The sequence below is a fragment of the Triturus cristatus genome, chromosome 12 (assembly GCF_964204655.1).
Source record: "Triturus cristatus chromosome 12, aTriCri1.1, whole genome shotgun sequence".
NCBI lineage: Eukaryota > Metazoa > Chordata > Amphibia > Caudata > Salamandridae > Triturus > Triturus cristatus.
In genome coordinates this window covers 229,420,334-229,433,865 of record NC_140595.1, presented here as the reverse complement: position 1 = coordinate 229,433,865, position 13,532 = coordinate 229,420,334, and the positions used below count along the sequence as shown (strand labels likewise).

Here is a 13,532-nt window from a genome sequence, read left to right as displayed (position 1 = left end):
TCCCCTATCTTCAGTATAAGATAGCCAACCTTGCCATTGCAAAGTAGATAACCCTGGACGACGCTCTACATAGAAGAATCCCGGCCCTTCGACGTTCCACTACCTTTGGAAGACAGAAGAATCTCCCTTGGAGTCAAGGAGTGACTCCCCTGCTTGGCAGGCACCAAAAACTTGAATCAACGGTTGCAAACTTTCCCGCTCCCGCCAGAGTCCGAAGTCCCTGCAGCCCCCGAAGTGGATTTCCTGACTTCTCGACGGCCATTGTGAGTCCCCAGCAGAGCTGAGGCGAGTGGACCCCACGAGTTACGATGAACAGCAATACCCGGGTACCGTGCACTATTGTCGAGTGCAACCCCTTCACGACGTTCTATGAAAGCGAAAATCAGAGGCCTACCCTGTCCCGAGTGACCGTGGGCTCCTGTGAAGCATTTCCTCAAGAGGCGTCTTCGCGATCCATTGCCCGTTGGCTTGTGGGTCCCCCGAAGACTTTCTTATCGACCTAAAGGGCTCCCCTGGTTGCTCCAGGCCTGCCCTCACTTACCCTCGCTGGGTGAGTCCCTCAGACCTTGCTGGTCTGCACCATCGACTTTCTTCACTCTACACGAGACTTGCTGTTGCCAAGGCTTGTTGGCTCCAATCCGGTTGCCGACACTGCCATCAGCTGCAGACGTTGTGGGAAACTCCATATCCAGCTGCTGGTCATCGTCGATCTCTCCTGGACCTCGTGAGCGAAGAGTCAAAACACCCTTGATCACCTGAAAACACCCGACATCCGTGGGCATCCATCTTCCTGGCCCTGGGTCACTGGCAAGTGACTGTGAACACTGTCCCTTCAATTTTCTGGTCTTCAGCATCTCAAATCCACCCTTGGATTTCACCGGACACTTCTTCAGTCGCCGCAAGCAGCAAGTCTTCTTTGGTCTCCATAGAAAACAGCGACGCGACCCGACACCAAAAGACACCTATGCACCCGGCTTCCCTGGGAGAGGTAACTCGTGCACTCCGGTGCCCTAGTGTGTGTTGGCCCTCGAATTACTTACCTTGTAAGTGGCTTGCTTGTAGACTTCCTCAAAGTACCCTAAAACTTTAAAAATCAAACCGCGACTTGCTCCATTGTAATCAATAGGGAACCCGCGGCTGTGTTCACACACTGCATGCTTCTCCCGTGGGTGTGTTACTTACCTGCTTTCACTGCAGTAGTGAAGCCCCAGCGATTCTACAGGCCCTAGGCCTTGTCATTCTGCAAGTCGACTTTCCTAAACCTCTTTTTTAGTATATGGTCTGGTACGCCCCTAGGGCCCCAGCCATATTTGTGCCTAACTTATTGTGATACGTTGATATTTGAATGTGTTCCTGGCTTCTAATCTCATAAAGAGATTAGTAGAGTGTGTCTAGAAATAAATACATATATATTTGATATATATACCTGCGTGGTGTCCTTTCATTTGGTAATTCAAGAGATTATAAGGTAAAACAAGCTGCTTTACATTCCTCTGAGACTTAGCCTGAAGGCTGCTCTCCACAGCTACCACTAGGATAGCTTTCTTTAAAAGGTTGTCTTAAACCTATCTACCATAAGACTCGAATTGGACTGGTGCAAGGTGGCCACTATAACTAGTGACCAGCATATGCCAGGCCAACTTCTCACATGCACGTACTTGTGGGGGACCCTACATGCTGTGTACAGCAATTTCTGCACAGTAGTCCATGCCCCTTGCCCACTTGTGCAACGGTGGAGCAGATTTATCTCTCCAATTCTGGGCCAGAACCCTCTTGGCTATTAAGTATGCCCATGGCAAGGAGGGTGTATGTGGTACAGGTCTCACCCATCTCGTCCATGATTACCAGCAGTATAACTTTGGGATCCAGCTCCAGCTTGAGACCGACTGCCCGCCCAATCCTTTTGTTAATTCCCAACCAGTACCCCTCACCACGGGCCATTCCCACAGCACATGATATAGAGAACCAAAAGAAGTAGTGACAGCGAAAAGACTCTGGCCCAGGGGCGTGTCCCTTGTGCCAGGGCCTGTCTGGAGAATAATAGATCCTGCGGAAATTTTTTAATTGCAAGCCCATGGAGGTGGCTAGCTCGTGTGAGGCCATCTTCACCTATGTCCATTCGTCATCATCCATTTCTTCTTCCCATCTGACTCTGAGGGTAAGTAAGGTGTCAGGGGTATTGGCTACCAGAGTCTTGCATAGGGGTGAGATGCCACCCCGCCCAGTTCGTCAGTAACCAGTTTACAGTTAAGAGGGCTAAATTCAGGAAGGGTATCTAGTTTTGTCTTGTTTTTGTAAAGGGCATGACGTAACTGGAGGTATTTGAGGAAATGGTGCAGGTGCATATTGAGGAAATGGCCATGGGAACCATTAATATATAAAACGGGGCGTGTAACCACAGTTTTTCCACATTGTGTGATCTTGGGCAAATGCTGTTACCTGTCTGTGCCTCTGAAACAGTAGTTCATAACATATGAAGTGTTTAAAATGTACTGAACACTGCTATACTCCCCTGTACATATAACTGGGCATTGCTCTTCATTTAAAACAATGTAAGGGGTTACTGCCCGGCAAAGCAAGCTTCAGAGGACTTTCATGTCCCCCCAGGTTCACGTTTGCTTGTTTGTGATGTCACCCATTTTTTAGGGTGTTTGCAGATTAATGATGTCTACAGTAAGTATAGTCTAGTAAATCTGCTTTGACTTGTCATTTTTCTCTTGTCAAAGCTGCAGACAGCAGTAAAAAGTAACACAATCGAGAGTGGGAGGAAGGCGGGAGTGCCGATGGCGTGCTCACTCATACCTAAAAGAGGCTCTCACTCAAACCAGCCATGGCTCCGAAAAGTGATACGCCAGGGACAGGAGTGACGCACCAGGATGAGTCGAAACTAAAACAGGACTGAAGTTCTAATCCAGCGGAGTTCATCTTGGAGTCCTCAAAGCTACGCAGAAAACTTGCCTGCACAAAGACGATGTGGAACATAGAAACAATCAAAAGGAGCCCTGTTTTCTGTGTATCCAGATGGTGTGGAATGCACAATCGTATGCAGATCTTAAAAATCAAATAATGGTTCCTCGTTAGTCTCCCATAGCATTCTTGAATCCTGTGGGCTTTGACTTATTATGAGGAATGAGATGCGGGCATGAGTAATAGGGGCAGAGCTGAGTCACAAAAGGAGCACTGGGACGGCAGACCATTACTGAGAAGTAAGGTAATAGCTCAGACTCGGCTTCGCCCAGTGTGTGTGTGTGCAAGGCGGAGGTGTCAATAGGAGGTGCTGAGAGCTCGGAACTACTCCGTTTTATAATATGCAAATAGTTCTCCCCCAAAAAATATTGTAAAACACATTCCAAAAGAGCGGCAGAGCTACACAAGTAGTGCCATAAAAGGAGGAGGAAAAGTTCAAAGCAAGGAGTACTTGGTCCAAGCTCCACTGATCAATCAATCAGGGATTTGTAGAGCGCACTACTCACCCGTAAGGGTTTTAAGGCTCTGGGGGGAGTCGGTGGAGTCGTGCAGCTCCGGTCATCCGAAGAGCCAGGTCTTGAGAAAGATAAGAAAACACGTAAAGAGAAAGATGTACACTACAGGAAATATCATGCTGCAAGCAAACGAAAAATAGAGTGACAAATATACTAACAAATGGAAAGTAAGGACGGGCTGTAACCCCCTTTTAGGATTGTAATTTTTTTTATAGAAAAGACTTCACAAGCTCAGCACAAGGGCTGCGCAGGCGAAATCTAAAAAATCCACTCAACAGAACTTTTCATCATTTGCAGTGAACAATATAGCCCTGTGACCACAGAGAAAGAAGGGTTTTAAAAGAAATCTTCATCAATCTCCAGCAGCTAATCGTCATATACCTGTTACATCTAGAGTCTGAGCTCTACCCACCACGCATTCCCCTCTTGCCCGCCTGAGGATTGTATGACGTGCACTTTCAGATCACTATCAGGTGATCATATCTTCGAATTAGCTTTGTGGTACGGCTAGTGAGGCCAGATTTTGTTCACACTGAGGGTGAGGGCATAAACCAAGGGCTCAATATCGACCCGTCTCAGCACCTGTTTTATAGAAATGCCAGTGCTGAGCACCGGCAAGACCAGGGCCACTTAAAGTCAGAGGCATCAGTGTTCAAAGCAGTCCCCTAACATATCTGTTTTATGTGGAGCCTTGAGGACTTGCGCTGAGGTGATCTGTTGTATTTACTTTGTGGGATTAGACTCCTCCTTTCACTTTGGATTTGTCTGTTCCTTTGTCTTGTAAAAATCCTGCCTTGTCTTTGGTTAATTGGGCTATCTGGCTCTCCTGTTTTTTAAGTTTGTTCATTCCCCTGGAGTATTACCGCAGGATATTTGGGCTTTTGCTTTTTCTTCTAACATACTGTTCAGGGAATCTTTTGGTACATTTGAACAGCTTTGTAGTCATGCAGCCGTATTTGCAGATGTGCAATTGTGTTTTTAAAGGGTTTGTGAGTGTTTTTGTTCTTAGTGTCTTTGTAAGTGCTGTTTGCTTTGTACACATGCAACTGTGTTTGCAGATGTGCCATCCTGTTATCGGAAGCTTTCTGCATGTTTTTTTTTACTGGCTTCATATGTGCCTTTCGGTTTATTTTGTTACAGAAGAGTGTATGAACACGCTGCTTGTGCTACACTTCCCACCCTGTTCCACCCCCTCCCAGGCCTCTCTCCTGCCATGCTTTAACACCCTCCCAGCCCCCCACCCCAAGCGTAGTTCCATAGGTGCTACCACCAGCCTTTTGTGGCATACGAGACGCCGCACTTCACACAATATTATTTCAATTATTAACATCAAGCACTTTTTACAAGTTTCTGCGCCTTTAAATTCTAGCTTGCCTGCAGCTGCTCTGCTTTCATCCCTCCCTCTTCACCTCTCACATGCTGGATGTGCTCAGGACCCGGGAAGCAGCAGCTCCTCATCCTTCAGGCAGCTGATAAACATGGGGGACTTCTATCACCCCCGACAACAGGACGTGGAAAAAGGAAGTCGCCCTCCCTTGCTGATTAAGAAGAAATGCCATTGAAGTACATCTTCCTCCAGCTCCTCAAGCTTCATTCAGTCAGTTCTTCTGATTGAAGTGATGTGTAAAAATGTTAGAGCTGCTCATAGCTTGATGGTTACCTCTGAGCAGAGGGCAGTACAAGCCACATACTGAATTTTTTAACTGAGTGCAGTGTCCCTGTTGCCATGCTACAGGAAACGAAAAAGTGTTTGCAAAAAAATACCATTTACTTCTCGCTGCTAGCGTTCAAGTATTGCACAGGAAGAAAAGGACCATCAAACCATGCAATAGGTGCAGCATTAATGCGGTCTACTCTTAAGTGAACTGCTTATTTAGGACCTTGGGTCGAGTCTTCTGTATGAATAACAAAATCTGATTACATCTGTTGCCAATGTGACATAATGTTCAGTTCCTAACTACGCATCAATTTTTCAGGAACAGCATCTATGCGCAAACGACATTAGGTAGTCTGCTGAAAAAACCTTGGTTAATGTCCTTCTTTTCTTGAGCCCAATGTCTTTAGTTAACAAATATTATTTCATAACGTGTGCAGTTTTACAATCGCTCCTTTTTTAGGTCACGCCTGGCAGCGCATGCGCTGTTTCATCTAGACCTGCTGTAATTAGTCTGTGGGTTTGCAGTCCACCCCCCTTCTTGCTATTAGCTGCCTGCTTTGTCAGTCATCCATTCTTTCTTTCTATTTGTTTAAGGCATGCATTTGTCGTGCCTCTTTTACTGTCCTCCCTCCACGAGAGCAGCAACCAAGTACAATATTACTCCTCAAGTTAGTGTTATAGCATGGGTACTCGCAAACATTTTCTCAGGGGCAAAAGTGTTTGGTCTGTGATGTGACCTAAGGCCACATTATTGCCAGCAGGGTGATGGTTGAAGCAAGAGGGTTGGCAGGGGGTGTCTTTGGTATGGTGGGTATAGGGTAAGCGAAGCATATATATCTAGTGATGAACTGCACAATGTGAAACCTGAAAACCTGGGATTAATTTCCCACTTTACCACATTGTGTGATCCCAGACAATTGTTTTCACTTTCCCTCCTCTTTCTTCATTAGAAGACCTCGAAATATTACTTCAGGAGGTGCACTTCACAAAATCCTCTCCAGTGTTTGATTTGATAAATTATAATGTTGTTTATGTATCCCAGAACCCAGGCCACTCGAGAGAATGCACATAACTTACTTAACTCTTAGTTCAATATTGGCATTGTTGGGGGAGGAGGAGCCAAGATGGCGACCGGAGCAGTCGCTTGAGCGCCCGGCTCCGTCGGCCCTTGGCCTCGGACTATCATCCTGATTCCTATCCTTGCCGATTTTCGAGGTGCAACGCGTGCGACGACGCGCTGACTGCGCCGCCGCTTTCCCGAAGTCTTAGCCTGCCCGGATGCCGGAGTTTTTGGTGCCTTTGTTCCCCGCCCTGGACCCTTGCTCTACTGTGGCCTCGGCCGACCCCCTGGAATCGTTGCAGTCACCGGACCCGCTGGTGCAAATCTGAGCCCGAGGTCCCGATCCCGCCTCACGCCACGCACGGTCGCCAGAAGAGCCGGGAGAGAGACGCCCGGACACCTCCTGTACCCTGCATCTGATGGGCTGGAGCCAGAGGGTAAGCCCCGGTGTGGCGGGTCTCCTACCCCGCTCTGTGGACCACGCTGTAGAAGGCTGCAGACCCCCTTCTTCTATGGTCTAGTCGGCTGCAAAGAGAGCCTGAGGGAGGGGAAGAGACTGCTGGCTTTCACCTGTTGCGGCGCAGACCTGTTGGGAATTGCCTCCTTGTCACGATCCCCCCCCTGGCCACGGTACCGTTCAACGGTAAAACATGGCGCTGATTGCCTGCTCGCTGCTGGGGGGTGATGCTCCGGTCTCGCCCGCTGCCCGCTTCGCCCTCCCTCTACCAGACTCCAGCTCCCCAGTGCCGTCCCGGATTGCTGCCGTTGGGGGGACGCAGCTTCCGCTGACATACGGCTCCGTTCTGGCTGCCCTGCGGGACTTTTGTCTGCAATTGTGTGTCGGCTTGCAAACGCTGAGTGAGCGGTTCGACTCTACACTGTCTGCTGCGGGCCGTGAGCGCCCCGTTTGTGATCAACAAGACGTGAGTCTGCCAGTGCTGTGGTCCTCCTGCGGGGAAGCAACGACTGGGTATAACGGTGCTACACTGGTGTCTGCATTTGGCTTTCCCGGCGCTCAGGATCAATCGCTCTCCTGCTCAATGGCAGATACTTTGTTTCCCCGGTCATTGCCGCCTGCTTTGTTGTTGCCTGCCTCACCGTGCCCGCAGGAGTTTCCAGCTGAACTACACCTGGCGACCTCGAGGAACTGTTCACGGTGGCCTACGACTCCTTTTATGTGGAACTCATGTACTTTACAAGCCAGGTCTGGATTTTATATGGTGTGCAAGGGGACCTTAATAGATGATCGGCGGCCATTTTGTGACTCTACTTCTCCATCTTCTCCCAAGTGGCCATATTGTCTTTGTCTGTTCGGGATGCGGGGCATTCACGAGGGGGCGGGTCTAATCGTACGCCCGCGATCGGGCCAGGGCTAGATTACTTTCTATCATCATGGCTTCACGGCCGGGCTGGACTGGGACTGGAATTGTCTACTTATGTCGTGCGCACTCGTCGCGATCTGTCTGCCTTCATTTCCGTGGTGTTATATGCTATCTTCCCACGACCGCCTTTGGGTGTAGTGGGGTTTCGGTGTGTGGAGGCTTGGTTGGCCGGTGGTGTCGGGCGCTCCTGAGGATACGTGGGCTCCTCCCCGCCTCCTTTCTTCTTTCTTCTCTTAGTTTCTTTACTCTATTCCTACTTTCTCTCTCGTCTATATTTCGGGTTCATTGGGCGACAGGCACTATGCTGGGGGGGGGGTAGGCCATAGCCTCCGCATTGGTGTAGGGTGGGGGGGTAATTTACTGTTTCTTTTTTAGTTCTATGGGCCTCTTTCTTTCATGTCTCTGCGCTATACTTGTTTCGATTCGGGGTCCGGGTGTGGGGTGGATTGAGTGGGGGCGGCTTTCAGGGGGTGCGTATTTACTACTGTGATGATCCTGTTATCTAATTGCATCGCCTTACTGTATGAGATTTTCTATGGCTGTTTTAATGATGCTGCTGCTCTCCAGTGTATGAAGCCGACTTGCGGACTCGAATCTCCTTGTTTCTATCCTTTACTGACTTTTTTCCCGATAAAATTTTTTTTTTGAAAACCTTAAAATTAACCTTCACTTCTCCTTCCCCCGGTGTCAAGGCTCCCTCCAGTGTATGAATCCTGAATCGTTGCTAATCTTGACCTTGACGCACAGGGGATGTATTGTGTGTCTCTGTGCTCAACCGTATTGTGGCCGGCCTGATGGTTGTAGGCCCGTATTTGTTCTTTTACTATGCACAAATAAAGGTTTTTAAAAAAAAAAAAAAAAAAAAAAAAAAAAAAATATTGGCATTGTTGTCAGGGCGGAGGGAAAAATTCATGATTTTAAATTTGTGTTTGAAAACTAGCACTTTAAACAAAAAAATACTTCTCAACACGCTGATGTAATCTGATGTACTAAGGAAAAACAGTTCTGAAATACACTTTTGAATTTAGAAGAGACTGCAAGATATGTTTTAAAATGAGTGTTGCTAAAGTTAAGAGGTGCAGGACAACCTAGTTACTTACTTTCTTTAATTTAACATTTTTTTGATGCTAGTGCTGAGTCGAGTCGAGTATACAGCAGCCTAGTGACCAGGGGGCCACATGTAAAGGGCAGGAGGTCCGCATGTGGCCCCCAGGCTGTACTGTGAGTATCAGTGTTTTATAGCATCTATTTTCCAAACTACTTTTTTGTTTGATTTCACTTAGCTCGTCTCCTGTCTTTTGAAAACTCATGCGTGTGACCTTTTTTTTGGTTTAGTTTAACAAGTCTTTTGGTTCCGATTAGGCCGGCTCCTGTCTTTTGGAAATGTTGCCTTTTTCTTCCTTTGTAATGTTAATCTTTATCTTGGCTCACTTTCTGTGTTAAAAATAAACATTCATAGCGAGTGCAAAACATACGTGCACATAATAGTATGTTTCTGTTTCTTTTTTGTTTCACGAGCATTGAATAAACTAGTTTTACGAGAAAAAAATTGCACTCATGTTTGTATACTTTGATAGTTTTTTAAACCCCGGCTTCTTTTTCAACAGCATGCAATTATGGTATTCTAAATTTATAATGAACTACAATGCAACTGATTACTTTTTAAAAAAAATACATGCGCTAGGGTTTAATACAAGCGCTGTCGGTGCTGGGTTGTTCTTTTTTGTTTTAAAGGTCATACATACCAGTAGTTCCCACACATTTCATACAAAGACAAATGATTTACATCTCAAACACATGTTGTTTACTGCAGTGATGCTTATCTTACTTGCTGGCAACTTTACAACTTAACATTAGCTGCAAGCTTGATTACTGATTTTTATACAAAACCGTATGCTAAACATACATAGCCTTTAACTCCTCTAGTTTAGCACAGTAGGACTGTTTACATCCTGTAACAGCCCTATTTTTTAAATAAAGAGGTGTGACTGCTTAACAGCTGTTGATTTCATTTAAATGCAACTTTAAGCACACATGTGTATGCAATATTTCTTTTAAATAACGTTTCATTCATTTTTAAAAGCAAACACAGCATTAATTTGAAAACACCATTCCACTACACACCACATACATCCACTCCAAAACACATAAGTAAGAAAAATTTACATTTACAACGCCAGAAGCTCCAACTCTCGCAAATGTGAGACATATTGCATTGCAAATGCTTGTCATAACAGTATTCTGCACGTGATGGTGCTCTTGCAGGGCTTGGTTACACTGACCCACTGCCGGAGTTGCTTGACTTTGCTGCATGCATGGTTGCATTGAAAATATTTATGCTGGGACTGACTAGCACTTTTTGCGGGTTGGATTCCATTGATTAATTAATCGCCTTCTTTTCCCTACAACGAATCTAAAACAGCTTTTGCTTTAAAATATATATTACAGTTTATTAATACATTCATGGGTTGTTAAGAAGGCTGTTTGCTATTAGTGTGATTAGAAACATGCTTCTTATCCTTCCATTCCCTCCAGACCACATCAGTATTTATTAATACATTCCCGACTGTCGAATATATAACCATGTGATGCCCGGGCATAGTCACTCTGAAAATGTAAACCAATTGTAAAATCAGAAAAGCTTTCTCCAGTTATATAGTACTGCCCATGGAGGAATTCTTCTAGACAAAGCCATTTTAAAATGTTGAGATTTTTGTGAAACTACACTTGCTACGTGCATTTCCCCTTACTGCTAAATAGTTTACAGTCAGCTTAATAATAGATACATTAAGATATATTGGGGACTTTTTTTGGGGGGGGGTTACATTTTAGATAGTGCTCCTTCTAATACTTATGTATGTACTTTGGGCCCTTGCACTTTTGTTTAAAAAAGCAAGTGATTTATTAGCATCCGTAGTCAGCATAGCGTACACAGACACCAGCATCAGTTTTTGTTTTCTGCCCACAGGTTTCCCACTCATGGTTCATTGGACATTGGTGGCTAGTGCTTGTTTACTTATGTGTTTTTGTTTGCACGGGAGTATTTGCAAGCATAAATGACATTGCCATTTACAATGCCAATAGCTCTAACTCCAAACAATGTGAGACTTATTGCATTTCTAATGCTGGATAAACTTATTACCACCCCCTCCTAGTTTCCTCGCCGGTCCTGGTTTCTTCTTCCTCCTCAGTCTCTGTTTCTTCTCCTCCCCTCACCACTCCCACTCTGTTACCCACCCCCTTCCAATTGCCAAAGCTAATAAATAGCTCACTTATGGGCAAGACCTATTGGCTTTGCCAATGCTTGTTTTTCTTCATATTCGGGTGCCGTCATTCCACCGCATTATCTCTTTTCTTCATGGGAGCACCCAGCTATGCCTCTGAACCGATTCTCCTTTCCTCCGATCACTGTCTAGACATTTCCACAATTGCAACTGCCACATTGGTTGCTACTGCCGTGCAGTGCAGACAGTGACAGTTCTTGAACAATGGAAGACGTGGTAGTAAGGCCACATGCCAACTTTCACAAATATGGTACCACAAATAAAAGAAATTAGCAATTTGAGTACACGCTACTTGATCAACTTTGAATTAATCTCAAAAAATGAATCAGGAAAAAATATGAAAACATTTTTAACAAATTTACCTTGTCTTGCAATTGTATTGTGTAATAACTTAAATATATTGGTTACAGGTTTAATCTGGTTTTCTTGGAAATGCCTGAAGGATTGTGCATCTACTGAAGAAGGCAGCTGACATGTCGGTGGACGCGATATGCTGAAGTTCGACAAAGTTTTTAGTTTCGTAACTATGATCCAACAGACTTTACCACTGACAAACAGGCGTGTTTTTGGCATACTAAGTAATGCTGTTAACGACTGGTTATCATTTATTAATTTGAAAAGAATAACATATATTTCTGCAAAGTTTAATATTTTGCCAGTTCTGTTCATATTTTGTCAACTTTGAATCAATTCATTTTGCTAATTATAGCAGATGGATATTTTATACAGTTTATTAAATCTCATGAAGAAGCAAGCGGTTCTTTTGCTGAATCAAGGGTCTGATACAAATGTTTTATTCTATTAGGGTCTGATAGAAATGTTTTATCATATCTCTTTCCCTTTGTGGAAATATGTATTAACTTGAGTTACTATTTACCAGCAGAATAAAACTGAATTAATAGTTTAAAATCATTTTTTGTGAAAGAGTTTACCAGGATGCTTGTTGAGGACTATCTTTCTGTCTTGGTGTCTTTAACTAGTTGCTCTTAATTGTGTTAGATGAATAAAGCTGTGTAACAAGCCTTAATTTGCCTTGTCAGGGAGGTCTTTGCTTGTTAAAATCCTTGGAGCACATGAATAATAGAAGCCACTATATTATGTGCAGAGTATAGGATATAAAAACCCATTCCGTATGAACCATATCTTGGGTCCACTCCTTAAGTAATCACTAAATTGATGGCAGTGTTAATATCTTTCAATTTACAGTGGTGTTCAATGAAACATGATTGCAGTGATAGATTTTGAGCAGTTTAATAGTATAATATTCAATTATACATTACATGAAAACTGGAAAAAAATGATACTGAAAGGATATTTCGATCTCACATTGTTTGCATTATTAGATCCAAACTTTTCGTGAATTTATGAGCATGGTGTTTTCCCAATGAGCAGGCTAGTGAAGTTTGCATTTCTTTTACATTTTTCAGGATTGTTTTTCATTTTTATCTTACATTCAATAAGAAACTTGCAAGAAACATGAACGAGAGTTTGAAAGCAATTGCCTTATTGAAGTGGGGCAGGAAAAATCGGTTCACTGACAAAATATCGACTACAAAAATATCTATGAAAAAATATAAAATGCAAAGATATCGACTCCCTATACTTAAACAGGTAAGTACAAAAATATTGATGTAAAAAATATAGTTGTACAAAATATCGATTTTTATATCTATATATATATATATATATAAAATAACAAATCCTAAATATGTTAAATAATAAAATTAATATAAAAAATAAAGTAGATTTAGTATAAATTAAACAAAATATAACCAATAAACTTAAAAAAAGCCCAAGCCCACATACAGAATATTATATATTTACTTTAAAACTATTCATTTTAATGTATCTTATAATTTTAAAATGATATAAAAATGTACATATATATATATATATATATATATATATATATATATATATATATATACATACCAATAACGTAAAATCCAATCAAAACAAATCTATTATAAATTAAAACATTAAACTGTTTAAAAATCTTCAGATTTCAATTTCCCACTCCAGTCAGTGCAACATTAGGGAAAGTGTTAATAGCGGAGGGGTAAAAACTGCTATTCCCACTCCAGTGAGTGCAACAGTAGGGAAAGTGTTGGATAGCGGAGGGGTAAAAATTACTATTCCCACTGCAGTGAGTGCAACAGGTGGGAAAGTGTTGTATAGCGAAGGGGTAAAAATTACTATTCCCACACCAGTCAGTGCAACATTAGGGAAAGTGTTTGATAGCGGAGGGTAATAAATTACTACTCCCACACCAGCCAGTGCAACATTAGGGAAATTGTTGGATAGTGGTGGGATAACATTTACTATTCCCACTCCAATCAGTGCAACAGTAAGGAAAGTGTTGGATAGCGGAGGGGTACAAATTACTTTTCCCACTCCAGTGAGTGCAACAGTAGGGAAAGTGTTGGATAGCGAAGGGGTAAAAATTACTATTCCCACTCCAGTGAGTGTCACAGTAGGGAAAGTGTTGAATAGCTGAGGGGTAAAAATTACTATTCCCACTCCAGTGAGTGCAAGAATAGGGAAAGTGTTGGATTGTGGAGGGGTAACAATTAATATTCTCACGCCAGTCAGTTCAAAATTAAAAACAAAAAAAATATTAACAAACGAAAATATTTAAAAAACAAAATAAATTAAAAAATATATAAA

The 13,532-nt window shown here is 43.3% G+C and overlaps 1 protein-coding gene across 2 annotated transcripts in view; it reads left to right on the top strand.

Moving 5' to 3' along the window:
• Positions 1–11,890, top strand: part of PLEKHG4 (pleckstrin homology and RhoGEF domain containing G4) — a 1,592,954-nt gene extending 1,581,064 nt beyond the window's left edge. For both annotated transcript variants that reach the window (XM_085638629.1, XM_085638628.1), the window contains exon 21: positions 11,276–11,890. The gene's annotated coding sequence lies outside the window, so the exon portion shown is untranslated. The remainder of the gene's footprint in view (positions 1–11,275) is intronic.
• Positions 11,891–13,532: the final 1,642 nt, after the last annotated feature.